The 13,062-nt window shown below is 39.2% G+C and overlaps 1 protein-coding gene across 3 annotated transcripts in view; it reads left to right on the top strand.

The window, feature by feature from the left end:
- LOC120794181 (protocadherin-15-like) overlaps nt 1-13,062 on the top strand; it is a 258,482-nt gene that overhangs the window by 18,853 nt on the left and 226,567 nt on the right. Inside the window, exon 2 of one of the 3 annotated variants that reach the window (XM_040134962.1) lies at nt 11,125-11,205. The exons of the other annotated variants lie outside the window; for them this stretch is intronic. The gene's annotated coding sequence lies outside the window, so the exon portion shown is untranslated. The remainder of the gene's footprint in view (nt 1-11,124; nt 11,206-13,062) is intronic. 3 annotated transcript variants of the gene reach the window in all.

Here is a 13,062-nt window from a genome sequence, read left to right as displayed (position 1 = left end):
GATAAGCTACAGTTGAATTTCTGCTTTCAGCGTTTTCCTTTGATTTTTAATGGTGTACAGTAGGGCAGTAGTGAGTGTGTCTAATTGGCTGTGAGAAATATCCCTGTGTGCATTTCCATTCATAAGAATAAGCGCTCATGCTTTCGGACACTGTTACCCATACGCAAATGCATGTGAATAGTGTGTTTATGGGATAATAAAGGAGACAGACATGCAGGCTTTCAGTTTCCAGCGAAGTAGATATCACATGGAGCTACGTTTTTATACATTGATTCTGTGTCTCTGTCACACACGCACACACACTCTCCATATAGGAAATTAGTCCCCCTCATAAATATTCTTTATGGACAGCATGGGTTTTCTTAGGATAAAGTACAGTGTATTATCCAAGCTGAAAAGTTTCGGGAGATTTAGCAGTGACTAAAATCTAAATGAAAAGTGATGAGGATATATTAGGCAACCACACACATAAACCCGCCCAAATTTACTGTATCTGTGTATTGGGTGTGCATATGTGCACACTAACTTTGCTTTGTTACTCTAACATGCATATAAGGTAGTTTTCTTACAATTAGTCACAGAGCTACTCTCAGTATCTCATTTCTTCTTCAGTTAATAACACAAGCAGGCACATACAGGCATAAATTAGCACAGACTCATCACACTTTTTTTTTTTTTGGTCATACTTTGTCACACAATCTTATTTTGTCATGTCATACTCATATCCACAGTTGCTGTTGTGTATTAATTAATTTTATGAACTGATGCACAGATTTTTTTTTTTTTTTTTTTTTCAAAATTTGCCATGATGTCAAGTCATTTTGAACTTTATTTGTCCCCAGAGGAACAATTGGTTGTGCAGCAGTAATAACACAGTACATCAGTACTCTATGTTTAAGTACTACTAAAATTAAAAGCAATGTTTACCAAGCATGATTGGGTGGTCAAACTGATATTACCTTTTGCTAGTGGAGTTTAGCAGTTAAATAGCTGAGGGTATGAATGACTATTTGTTTGTATTTGGTGGTTTTGGCTTGTGGGTATAAGTGGGAACCTGAAGGCAAGGTCTGAAATTCTAGGTGCAGGGGATGGGGATGGGTGCAGTCAGACAGAATGGAATCTGCTTTATTTAACAACTGTTGTTTTGTTCAACTCAGACATTTTCAGACTTTTGTGTTGAGTACGTGTGATACTGCTACAGACCTTGATCCACCTTTTTGCATTTTTCTGTTTTAGATTGAATGAAGCATACCAACAGATAAAAGGAAGTAAAAATCAAATCAATAAAAGATCTATAAAACAGAGTCATCAAGGACTTTACAACATCAAACTCAACAAGCTTCCTCAGACAAAAGAGACGTTTATGGCTTTTTCTTACACAACATACTGGTGCAATCAAAGCTTGGCTTATTATCAATTATAGTGCCCAAGTACTTGTAAGACTCAATGATTTATATATCCTGACCATTAATTTTTGTTTTGACAAGGTTTGAGTCATGATGTCTAAAATCAATACACACATCCTTGGTCTTTGTCACATTTTAATTCCAAAAAGGCTTCTTGACACCATCTTGAAAAATAATCTATGACAGGACCATGGGACGTTTCCTCCTCCTTCAGCAGGCTCAGTATAACTGTATTAGCTGCAGACTTCACAATGTGTTGGTTCATTCTCACTGCGGCAGTCATTAGTGTACAGGATATAGAGGAGAGGAGAGAGGACACAGACATGGGGAGAGGCGGTTGAAGTTAGTCCAGAGAAATGTTCATTCATTCTCACTCTCTGAGATCGCTTAGTAAGAAAGTCTTAGATCAGCCAACAATGTTAGTGTCCAACCCAGAATGCTCAACAAGCTTCTGCACCAGCAGGTGAGGCTATATGGTGTTAATAGCTGATGAGAAGTCCACAAACAACAGTCTGGCATGGTTCTTACTACTCTCTAAGTGCTAAAAATGAAGTTGAGCAGAGTTGTAGTTGCATCCTGAACCCCCCTGTTGGTACAATATGCAAACTATAATGGGTCGAGAAGATGCTCTGTCCTGTCGGAGTTCCTTTTTAAACAACTTTTCAAACGACTTCATAACTAGTGAAGTCAAGGCTACAGGCCTGTAGTCATTCAGAGTCTTAGGAAGGCAATTATTTGCAATGGGATCTAGTGTTGATTGTTTCCATAGTTCAGGGACCCTTTTGCTGAAAGAATTGCATTAAAATATAATTAAAGATAGGGTCTATTTGATCAGCACAGCGGGACAGCATACGGCTATCAATGTTATCAGGGCAAGGACTTGTTGTAGTTTTACAATGTTTAAAAGTATCCAAAACATTGTGCACAGAAAAGGAATAAACAGATTGATGTCCTCACAATATGACACCCATGAGTGTCATATACCCATGAAAACTTCTGTGAGATGTCCCAAGATGATTTGATGCACTCCTCCCACCCTGTGCAGTATGGACAGCCTTGCCTCCTCTGACCAGAGTTTCACCTTTCAGGCGAACACTTCCCCCTCTGCAGGCATGAGCGATATGCTGGAATAAATTGCACTCAATGTGGTCAGCTGTACCCAGCTGGGGGAGTGAGATGAATTTGTAAACTCCTTTAATTGAGCCATAACACTGGACCGATGTCTTGTCATTTCTCGTGGGGCCAGACAGGTGTTTTTTAAAAGCTGAGAGTTTTGTATGTATGTTCTGTAGAAAGAGAATAAACAAATATTGTCAGTGTTGATAGAACTCAAAAAAATATTAGAATTCCTCTGGTATTCTCTTTGAAGGCCTGCTCAGTGAAAACATCTGCAGTGAAGCTCATTTTATAGCTAAAGCTGTTTAAAACTGCTGTAATGACCTATAACAGCCATGCATGCTTTTTCATTATATTTAGTTTACACTCTGACTACAAAGTACAGGGTCTAAACTAGGGGCTAACATTATATTGACTGCTTGTGCCCATTCATTTTGCACTCCTACGCTACTTTGTTTAGCTCATATCTTCTCTACCTTTCTCCTTTTGTTCTCATCGGTTTACCTTTAGTGTTTCTTTTCATTTATCTTTTATCTACAGTCAGTTTTGTTTTCCTCTTGTTTGTTTCTTATCTTTTATTTCTGTCCCTCATGTTCTCCCCTATCCTCTTTCTTGCACTCTCTCTAAAAGTAACTCATACTGTACAATGTAAGTGGGGCCATAACTTTTGATGTTCACCCTTTTTGAAACCTTTGATTATAATTGACGGGGTAAGACTGGATTTTAAAATTCATCTGGGGTTTGTATTTGTGTGGCCTGAGTGGAATTTTCTTTAATTTGTCAATCATATAAACCAAATCTGATGCTCGAATCACATGTAAACAGTCCACTTGCTGTCATCATAATCCACATCACTCTTCTGAGTTCACTGATTGGTTCTACTTCCAACTGCCAGACTCAATTGATTTTCAGTGAATCCAGACTAATATCTCACGAAAATTGAGCTTGCAGGATTCATTAAGGCTTCTATGAGGATAATTTTTTTTCAAGCTGTCCAGGCAGGTATCGTGGAAGTTTTGGTTAAGGGATGAGTTGTACATTGTCACAGTGGGACAGCGTCTGGATTTAAGAGGGAGTTATTTTTGGCAAGGATCAGCTGAGGTGAGGGTGAGACTCTGCAGTGTGGTGGTGTGTGTGTGGTTTCTTCTCCACAGTTCCTAGCAGGCCTCAGCAGGGACAGTCAAGGAATATTTTTTGAGTAATGGATCTCTTGCAAGGTACAGTGTGTCTAAAGCAATTGAAGCAAGGCTGCTGAAATGTAAGCACCTGCTATCACATCTCTCATACGGGGGTCGGCTGCTGATAATAAACAACTTGGCAGCTGTCTTCCCGTGACATAATGCTTAATGCCCCTTGCAGCGCCTCCTCGCAGTGACTCAGAAGATTTGGTGGACGTCATTTGGTCTGGACTTCTTTGGCTGAGAACTGTTGTCCTGGCCAGGCGGGTGGTCACAGCTAGATTGACGTGAGGAGTCAGGTGGCAGCTTCCCAACTTCAAGCAGCACAGACCAGGAAGCAAAAATCTGCTAGAGGGACATTAAGAATGCTACAGAGGCCAGTTTATCACCAGCTTCTTAGCTTTTCCTAATAAAGCAGGATGAGCTCAACATCACAGGTCCCTCAGCACTGTTTACATCTGGCCTAGCATGTGGTTGGATTAAGAGGAGTGGGATGTGGGCCTCTATAGCCCTGGATTTCCTCAATGTGATCTGCCCACTTGGTTGACAGATTGGACTGATCCCTCTGTGATTGGTTTATCAATGAGGTGCTTTGAGCTCTGGTGGATACTGTTAGATGCAATGTAGTAGTGCCTTGTGGACTTGCAGGTTAGATATAAGAGGAGCTCTTTATACTGAGGATATTAGCAGAACCTGGAGGCTGCTGTCATATATTCTAATTTGAGCCTGAGGCATTTTAAACAGAGTCTTGCGTGTGTAAGAAGTCTTTGAAAGCCTTCTTATTCTTTAGAGATACTTGTGATGGTTTTTAGCCACGCTTGCGGCGTAGCTCAGTGGATTGCTGTGTATGTCAGTCAGTCTGTCCACAACGTTGGTCCAGACTCAAATACAGTGTCTTAAAGTATTCAGTAACCTTCGGTTTTTTGCAGTTTGTGTTGTAAATTTAATTTTAAATGGATACAATCGCTATTTGTCTTCAATCTACACACAGTAACCCATAAAGACAAAGTGAAGACATTTTTGGCAAATTCTTTGAAGGATTCTTTTCAAATTTATTAAAAATCAAAAACTGAAATCTCTTTTAGTCCACCTGTGGCAAAATTAAACAATTGGACACAGTTAGGCTTGTGTATATAGAATCCCAAAATTCTCACTGCATGTCAGGACAAAAACCAAGCCATGAAGTCTAAGGATCTCTCGGATAGATCTCTCTGATAAAACTGTAGCGAGGCATAGATCAGGGCAAATGTATTAAACCATTGCTAAAGCTTTTAGTGTTCTAAGGAGCACAGTGGCCTCAATAATTGTGAAATGGAAGAAGTTTGGAACCCCCCAGACTCGTCCTAGAATTGGCACTCCGGCCAAACTGAGTAACTGGGCAAGAGGGGCCATGGTCAGGGAGTGGATCAAGAACCCAACAGTCACTCTAACAGAGCTTCAGATGTTCTCTGCAGAGATGGGAAAACCTGCTGGAAGGACGACCACCTCAATAGCACTCGACCAATCAGGCATCTTTTGGTAGAGTGTCTACATGGAAGCAACTTTGAGTTATAGGCATATGACAGCCCACTTGGAGTTTGCAAAATGGCATTTAAAGGACTCTGAGAGCATGAGGAAAAAGATTCTCTTGTCTGATGAGACAAAAATTTAATCTTTTCCACCGGGCACTGCTCATCACCTGGATAATATAGTCCCTATGGTGAAGCATTGTGGTGGCAGCATCATGCTATGGGGATGCTTCTCAGTAGCAGGGAGACGGACACTGGTCACAATTGAGGGATGCATTAATGCAGCCAAATACAAAACGGTCCTTGAAGAAATATGAGAGTTGTGTCAAACTCTTCCTTTATCTAAAGTTGGCTTACTGTACTTGCCTGAGCATAACCTCTGTACTACTGATGTGATAAACCTGAGGGAAATCAAAATGGCTAGTGTCACGGATAATCCAATTAGACATGGAGAAGCAAAACTTGAATGTTTCTTAATTAGACACTGTTGGTGGATGCCATTGATTTTTCTCAGAAATTATATCAACAAATTTCTGGATGTTTACAATATTTACAGTTAGAGAAGAGGATCTGCTTTGAATGTCAGTTAAATTTGTCTAGGCTGCCAACATCGTAATAATGCATTCAATGCTATGGTTTGGTTTGAGTGTGGAGGGATGCTGGTAATGTACCAACCCCCCCCCAAAAAACAAACAAACGAGTAAACACATTCTTTTCAGCACATCTCCTCTGTGTACACAACTTTGAAATATGTTGAAAAGTGGGGTAAAGGGAAAGAGTGAAAGTTTTGTCTGTGATGATTGATCTCACCCATCTCTTCTTGAGAACAGTAACAATTTTCTGTTAGCAAAATGTTTAATGGTGCCTAAAGGGAAATACCTGCCTTGACATCAGTTTAAGTTTCAGCCCAGAGAGAGGGCAGTGTGTGGATGATGTTCTCCATCTAAAGTGGATACACAGAAAATAATCATGATGAAATAGGCTATTGACTACATCTTTTTTTCTTTTTATGATCTTCAGTAGTTCCTGTTATAACATAAAACGTGACAAAAAGAGAATATTCATAGGAATTATTGAAATGTATAAACCAGTGGAATATTAGATTTAAAGATTTAAATGAACTCTTCTTTTATCCCTTATGACAGCAAAGTTACAGTTGGTCAGATATATCTGAACAGGTGCAAGTCATCTAAAATGTTGAAATATACCAGGGAAAAAATAAAACCATTGAAATAAATTTTATTAAACAGAAATACATCACTTAAATCAATTAATATAAAAATACAGTAGTAATTAGTTAAATTAGTAAATTATAGATTTGTTAGTAAAACTGTGCCAAAATTGTAAACATATTCCACCCTAGCTGTTATAGTACATAGTTCATATTTCCACCTTGGTGAAAAGGTGGTCTAAGTTGATATGAGAAGGAGAAGGTCCAAACTGATAATTTGCAATTTTAATAAATGGGCCGTATACTTATACTCATATATTTAAAAAATTAAATGTCATTAAAGGTGCTATATATAAGTTTTTTCTATTACTACATAGCCAACGATAGCATTAATAGCTGTTTACTTACCATTGCATCAAATTTCATTCCGTTATTCGCCATGAGCTGTTTCCAATAATGGAAAGCAATACTAATGTTAACACTCTTGTTTGCTTCTATCTCTATTAGTTCTTTTGTTCTACTGAAGTTAGCATGCTAACCAGCTAGCCCTGGCCCACCCCATCTCATAATACCACTTTGTGATCACTGAGTCACTGTAGCGTCCAGTCTGTCCTCAGTTCAGCATGAGAGGATGACGAAGTAGTGCTGCTCATAGAGCGTATTCTAACCTCTTGTCATGTAAACACAATGATGGCTGAAGCTCTTGGTAAGTAAACAGCTGTTAATGCTAATGTTGGATATGTCGCAATAGCAAAGCATATAAGCAGGTTATATTTAAGTTTGAAAGATTCAAAAATTAACTAAGATTATCAAGAGAATGTGAATAAAAAACAGTTTTGACATTATGCCAAAGACGTTTAAGTATTGTGTTGCAGAGATACATATCTACTGAAGTTAGCATGCTAACCAGCCCAGGCCCGTCTCGACTTGTAATACCACTTTTACCTCAAGAGGCGATAGTCACTGTAGCGTCCAGTCTGTCCTCAGAGGTAGTAAGTGCGAGTAGGTTATAAACCTGTGCTGCTGCCATCCTCTCTCTGTAATATTCCTCAAATCTTTCCTCATATAAGCTATTGATGCTGCTGCTCAAGCTGCTCTCCGTCTCCCTCTTCTTCGTGGTCTTCTACTTCCTGTGGCTTGTCCCACACCTGACACCACTGCATTTTCCCTGTCTCTCTTAGTGGGCAGACTGAGTGTAAAAAACCGTTAGTCTAACAATAACCCATGAAAATAACCTACGAGTTACATAGTCAGATTGCAAGGTAACCCTGTGTGGAAAACATTATTCCCCAATCCATGCAGTTTTGGCAACACGTCAACAACTGCAATAGGCTTAGGTTAGATTTATTCAAGCTAGCGTTAGCTCAACGTGAGGGTAAGAGTTGAAACTTTGTTGGGAGTGGCAAGTGAGCCCAATTCCGGAGCACGCACGCAGCACACTGTCATGTGCACCCTGAATGACAGGTACACAGAAAGGGCTGGTAAAAACTACGTGGATTATTTTTTTGATGGTCCATTGGCCCACCAGTGAGACAGCCCATTCGGATTTGATGTTGGTAATTTAATTATTCAGCATCCAGTAAACTTTATTTAAAGACACACTTTCAGCGAAAAGTACCACAGGGGGAAGAAAAAAATTCCAGATTCAGTGGGTCTTGGTTATAAGTTAGGAGATCTGATGTCTCAGTAGTCCTTGGGGATACTCTGTGGTTCTCGGTGGTTAAAGAGAATATGGTCATGTTTGGGTTCCAAGAGATTTTATATATATATATATATATATAATATATATATATATTTTTTTTTCATTATTATTTAATTTTCTGAACAGTGTGTCATTATGACATCACGACTTTTGGCATCTACCAGGCTTCCTCTTGTCGAGGACAAAACCTCACCCTTGATTATCATTCTGTGCACACGTGTACACACAGATATACACAGGAAAAAGAAAACAGTTACACTTTCCCCCGTACTTGTCTTACATTGGTTTCGAGGACAGTAAGTGACATAATGCATTCCCTAGCCCCTTGTCCTAACCTTAAGCATCACAAATAAATGCCTAACCTTAACCTAACCCTAATTCTAACCTGAACCCTAAAACCAAGTCTTAACCCTCAAACAGCCCTTTGAAGTTGTGAAGACTGGCCAAAAGTGTCCTAACAATGATGGTTTCAAACCAAAATTTGTCCACACAATCATAGAAAGACACATACATACACACATGCGAACACACACACGCACGCACGCACGCACGCACGCAGGCACGCACACACACACACACACACACACACACACACACACACACACACACACACACACACACACACACAGAGTTAAACAGGGAATGGAGACTGATGAAACCTCAGTGTAATGTTCAGAGCTCAGAAATCCAAAAGGACTGACAAACATCAGTCAGCCCCTAAAAACAGAGTATCATTCCCGTTTCACTCCAGATTTGTGTTTGAGAGAGAAGGTAACAGAGAGCAGGGGTGAAAAATTGTCACCTTTCAGCTAAAGGTGTATAGATCGATTTAGTTTTTGAAGAACGGGTTGGGGGGGCTGCTATTGATTTAAAACTAACATAAATAAGTTAAAGGTGTTGTGTTAAAAAAACTAAAGACTAGTAGATACATTGTCTTTTGAAACCCTCAGGGGCCGATGTGAAAGTTGATACACATGGGTTGGTAAACAAATTCATTCTGTGTGTGAATCTGTTGCTGTAGCTGTAAAGTGGAGTCCAATTTGGTGACCTCAGGACCGCATCAAAGCTTTTTGCTGATGAGGTAGTTTCACTTGCTTCACTGGACCGTGACCTGAAGCACACTGATGGGGGCTTTGCAGCTGAGTGTGAGGCAGCTGGGATGAGGGTCAGCACCTCCAAGTGTGAGACCATGGTACTCTACTGGAAAACAATGGATTCCTGCTTTTGGTTGGAAGTGATTTGCTGCCTAAAGGAAAGGCAGAGCAGTAAAGCAGGCTTTGTACCACACTGTCATGGTGAAGAGGGAACTGAGTGTGAAGATGAACTTCTCAATATATCAGTTGATTACAACCCTCATGTATGGTTAGGAGGTGAGGAGCTCCAACATCCAGAAAGTAGAGCTGCTGCTGCCTCGATTTGGAAGGAGCCATTTGAACTAGACCCATTCCTATGGAGGTGTTTTTGGCACGTCTGTGGAGAGACCCCAGGGTAGACCCTGGCCATGCTGGAAGTAGTGTAACAGATCATCAAGAAGAAAATTCACTCTGCAAACCATGCATGAAATTGAGTTTGGTCTGTCAGGACTACTATTAAAACCAAACTAGTCTTTCATTTTTTCTGTTAAAAGTAGCCATGAGTACACAAACATTTTGGTCTTTTTTTTTTTTTTTTTGTTCATAAACATTGTTTCAGCTAATTTATTGTAAGTCTAGTAAAAACAATGTCAGATGTTGTGTACTAAAAAATTCAAGTGAATTTCTCGTACCAATTTTATAATTGGTGTCACAACCCGATACAAGGTTGGACAAAAGAGGGGAGACCAAACGAGACTTGTAACTTCAAATGGGCATGTATAAGAGAACCAAATTCAACCAAACATAGAGGAGTGGAAGCCAGGGGTGAGGGAGAGACTGGGTGGCTGCCCCAAGTTTATACTGACCTTACGCAGCCTACCCATTTTTTGTTCAATTTCCGTGTTTCCCTTAATTTTACAGTTGCTATCGCTGTCTATGGTATAAAAAATCTGGAGTCTCGGGCCTGATTGGGTCACAAAGCCCATTATAAATTGGCAACCTTGTCTTCTAGAAATACATTTATAATTTACCAAATTGTTTTCCCCATTATTATGTGGTGACAAAGGTAACCGCTGGCTGGATTATGTTATGTTTTTTTTATGTGTAAATGAGTTTTTTTGTTTTTTTTTGTTTGATTCTGTTTCTAAATGAAGTGTTCCTTTTATTAACTGAAGTGGACTTGCTGGGAGGCGGTAGGGGTGGATGGCAGACAAACAAAGCACGTGACTGTGACAGCACAGTGGCATCCACAGCCCTGGCTGTGGTTAGGTTTAGGCAACAAAAGAACTTTGGTTAAGGTTAAGGAAGGATTGAACAAAAAAGAGATAAGATATAAACACGTATCTGAAGTCCCTGCGAACTTTTCTGGTGTTAAACAAGACCAGGATCTTTCCCTGGTGGATATTGTACTGCACAATTGGATATTTTGGTGGAAAATAAATATGGCATAACACCACATCCACCATCAGGTATCATAATAAGATATAATGACAATAATGATAATGATGATGATGATGATAAAAAGAGGATTATTGGCACAAACAAGCTTACTACTAGCTCAGCTTGCTTACTTTGTGTTGCAGCTGTAGCTTGATGTTTATATGGTGAAAAATTTCAATAACAAGGTCTGATATATATCAGTAGAATGTAAATGTATTATGTTATTATTATTATTGTTATTAACATTGCAGTCTTTACATTGCAATCATCACAGACGATCACTAAACTGATTACCCAACTATGGGATACAGTGTATGATATAACTTTATTAATAATACGCACTCTGACCTGTCATCATGACTATAATAGTATAATAATAACAGTAACATTATGCATGAGCTGATCCTGGCCTTAAAGCTGTTCGTTATATTTTAAAACTGGTCAGATATATTCTAAAATGCAGTTCCAAGGTTGTTGCAAGCAGCAGATGTCCACTTACAAAATACATCTCATTCTCTCTTCTGGTGTAGACAAATACTAAACCAACAAATCAGTTCAGAGTACTTCCTGTGGCTGAAATGCACAGAGCCAGCAGGCTTCCAGCAAACCAGGTGAGCAAAATTCTTCCTGTTTAGAAAGGATTGAGCTCTGTCGAGCTCTGTGTCATAATAAAATCCATTGGAAAAAAAAATTGACAATTTTTTTTTTCTACTAAACAAACCCTGATGTTTCTGTTCATAACGACACAGAAAGCTTAAGCAGTGTTTTTGTAGAAATGACAGCATTCATTCACTGATGTCAAAATGGAACATGAAGCACCATTATCTGAGGAAATGAGAAACAGAAGATAAAATGCAGAACAGAAAGGGCAGGAAGACTTTATAAATTTATATTTTATTAATCAGACACTGATTACATTTATTTTGTCAAACTAAATAGTTGCCAGCATGAAAGTGAAAAAGTGCAACATTACTGAGGTGGAATCTTCTGACCTTTACATATAGAATAATGTTTTTGAAACTGATATCATATTCACAGATGCAGAAATAGAACAAAACACTGCTGAATTTATCTCAAGGCCTTTACTGCAGAAATAAAATAGTTGAGATGACCTGTGTTTCAAACACTTTGAGTCTTGCACTCTGATTAATTATACATACAGACAGGTGGAAAAAATCCTTTTAAAATGGTCTAAATGAGCTGTGGCAGTGAAAGCTGATGTTAAAACGATAGCTGAAAGGTTTCATTCCAACACTGTTACACCTGTGTGAAATATAATATTAACTGATTATACAGTGTGTGACTATTTCCAAATATATTTCGGAAAGGTGGGTTATCAGCAACGATAGTAAGACAGAGAATAAAATGTAAATCTCAGGGAAAGAAAACATACAAATGTTTCTCAGTAAATGATACAAGAAGTTGGTTGAGGGTTTCTCACCGCTTCAACCATTTTCATGTAGACAGTCTAGTGTCTGCCTCTAATTTCCTACTTGTCGTTCTTTCTCTAATCTCTTCTTCTTCTCAACGCTCTCTTTGTTATATCTCTCATGTTATCTGTCCACCTCTCCCTTTCTGTCCCTCTCTCCTGTATCTTATTTATTTGATCCTGTAGTCTCCCACTAATACTCAGTCTGGTTGGGCTGCAGCACTTGCTTATGATGCAGTGAAATGTCAGGTACCTTTTGGGGCAGACAAGATTAGAGAGCTCAGATATATCTGTCTGTCTTCATCCCTTCCCCCTTCCGAACATTTGCTACTCAGTCATCATCTGTTCCTGTTTCTTTTCCGCTTCTTAGCTTCACTCTCCATATGTCTGCCTGTCTCACTACCTTTACTGTTTCTTCTTCCTCTCCTCCCATTATTACCCTTTCCCTCCGCTCTCTGTCTCCCTCATCCTCTCAAGTGCTAGTTTTCCTAAATCATATTAACAAAGGGGTCATCTTTGTCTGAGAAGATCTGAGTAGCTGCTGCTAAGTCAAAATCGAGCATCTATGAGGAATTAAGATCAACAGCCTTAATAATTTTACACAAATGAACCTATCCCTTGGTTATCAGTGGCCAGGGGGTTGTGAAGTTTATTTCACACATGGCGGGTCATGGCAAAGTTTGATTTGTATCAAAACATGACAAACTGCACTTACAAAGCTGCTCAGTGAAGCACTAAGACACTGTGAGGTAAAAGTCAGACAGAGCTCGATCCCATTTATTCTCTTTGCTAATTAACAGTGAAAGATGTGGGAGTTCCTCAGCCTGAGATATGTGGAGGATATAGGAGATCAACCATCTGGTGTCAGGGACACTAGTAATGTTTTTAATGAGAATGGACTGAAGGAAGCATTTGCAGATAGTTTAATTTTTTTATAATCTGTGTCATAATAAAATCCATTTAAAAACATCACTAGTAAAGTATTATTATGTTTTGGTATACAAAGACGTGCATGGATGAGTCACCAGTTTTCCAACAA

The sequence above is a fragment of the Xiphias gladius genome, chromosome 9 (assembly GCF_016859285.1).
Source record: "Xiphias gladius isolate SHS-SW01 ecotype Sanya breed wild chromosome 9, ASM1685928v1, whole genome shotgun sequence".
In the NCBI taxonomy this organism is placed as follows: Eukaryota; Metazoa; Chordata; class Actinopteri; order Istiophoriformes; family Xiphiidae; genus Xiphias; species Xiphias gladius.
Note: the sequence above shows the minus strand (reverse complement) of the source record. Positions and strands in the feature narration are given on the sequence as shown.